The sequence below is a fragment of the Adiantum capillus-veneris genome, chromosome 1, assembly GCF_014529385.1.
Source record: "Adiantum capillus-veneris isolate H3 chromosome 1, ASM1452938v2, whole genome shotgun sequence".
NCBI lineage: Eukaryota > Viridiplantae > Streptophyta > Polypodiopsida > Polypodiales > Pteridaceae > Adiantum > Adiantum capillus-veneris.
Window position 1 is genome coordinate 138861101 of NC_140931.1, and position 2124 is coordinate 138863224.

The 2124-nt window shown below is 40.3% G+C and overlaps 1 pseudogene; it reads right to left on the bottom strand.

Moving 5' to 3' along the window:
* Positions 1-492: 492 nt before the first annotated feature.
* On the bottom strand, positions 493-1766 carry LOC147465664 (uncharacterized; annotated as a pseudogene).
* Between the last annotated feature and the right edge of the window lie 358 nt (positions 1767-2124).

Here is a 2124-nt window from a genome sequence, read left to right on the forward strand (position 1 = left end):
TGCAATGACCATACCCATAGTATTGAAATCAAATGAAATGTTGTATTAAACATCTTCACACACACACACACACACACACAGATGAAATGATATATCAACATCTTCAAAAAGGCCAAAATAACCTATGAGACCAATCCATTACAAACTTGTGAATCTGATACCATGTCTGGGTCCAAAAAAAGAAATGCAAAATTGAATCTAGAAATGCTACTAGGTAGAATTGTGTGGGGTGTGTGTGTGTGTGTGTGTGTGTGTGTGTGTGTGATCTCTTTGTCTCTCTCCCTCTCTCTCTCTTTGAGAAAATTGCATACAATTGCATAAAGAAGGCCACCAGGCATATACATAAAGTCAGATAAGTCGAACCTTAAGAATTATGAGGCTAAACGCTCACAAAAAGAAAAGAAAAGAAAAGACCCTTCCTCACCAACTCTCTTAGGGTTTACTTATGTGCCTTGATATATGTAACACATTCACTTGCAAGTCAAGGTGACGCTATGTTGGTATAAAATCAGCCTCAGGATCAAAACATCCTAGACACAAAAACTCACAACAAACCACAATATTAAGAATCCCGCAATTATGAGAGTTATATCTACAAAAATTGCTCAACTCCTCATTTGAAAGACCATTATCATGATCATCCTCATCTTCATCACAGGCCTACTCCTTATTCACCATGAACTGCAAGTGTACCCCATCACTCGTCAATGCCTTCTTCCAGCTTGAACAAGCACAACTTCCCCCCAAAAAGATAGGCAATGAGTGAAGCCTCCCATAATGCTCAGCCAAGGCATGGTGTTGGTCTCCCTCTACAAAAATATTTCTTTTGGTAGCTGGCTTCAAAACCTAGATAATGGTTTGGGCAATCACACGAACAAGAGGAGGAAGGTTGACAACAAACAGGGATAATTTTCTTACACATGAGCACAACACAATTTCAGCATTTGGGAATTGAAGTGCAGGTGTTCCCTCATAATTTAGAATGACCGTTATCCTTGGATCCTCAGTCTGGATTAAGTGTGTAATCCCATACTCAACCTGAGATAAGACAACTTGAGCAAAACGTGGGCGGTCACGAGGTTGCAAAATTGATTATGCCCATCAATATGAACAACAAGCGATGGCCTCGTAAGGACCATTTATCCATCTCGTTTGAAGAAAGAAATAGATTGTTTCCCGCCATCGAATATTGCTTTTTATTAGTGCAACACATTTTTTCAGGTCATTGTTTGCAACAAGAAGGAATCTTTTGAGCTCATCATCTCCGATCCTTGCCGGTAATGGTACCCTTGATTCTTCCAGCTCTCTCTTCAATAGTGCAATGCCATCAGGTATGTATTCATGAGATTTTGCAGTCTCTTCCTCCTTGTCAATGTGTGTTGTAACAAGAGCAAAAGGTCCAATAGCTTCAGAAGCTGCAACAAAGGCATCATCATTCAAGGTCCTTGAAGGGGGCTCCTCCATGCTTCTTAGCTCGCCCAATTTATCATTGATTTTCGTCTCAAGAGACAAAAACAATATTGGCTTGGAGAATGTATGTGAGCCAATCAAAAGATAATTAATAATCTGACAAGCGAGGGCCTGCAGGAGCAAGGTTGGCTTGAAAAATTGCCTCAATCACCGCATGAGAGAATAGGGAAACCCCAGACAAGAGGGAAACGGATGTGGGTGTGCCTTCTCACGATCTCAAGAGCGACCATTTTGATGGCAAAGGCGAGGAGCTTACCAGGTGACTCTCTATTAACTCGCACGCGATAGGCTTCACACAGAGAGAGAGAGAGAGAGAGAGAGAGAGAGAGAGAGAGAGAGAGAGAGAGAGTGAGAGAGTGGAGGGGAGCATTGCTCGGGAAAATGGTAGAGAGAGGGGGGGGGGGGGGGAGGAAGATATATATATATATATATATATATATATATATATATATATAGATATAGATATAGGGAAAATTCCAAAAATACTCCTCAAATTTTTAAAATTCCCAAAATATACCCATTCTTTTCATAAATTTCCAAAATTCCCAGAAAATTTTGTAGCTATTCATAAGAAGACCGATTGTCTATCATACAAGATGCTAAAACTAGAATTTGAGTTGGTTTTGTAGGCTTGGGCGATCAATTGCTTCATTG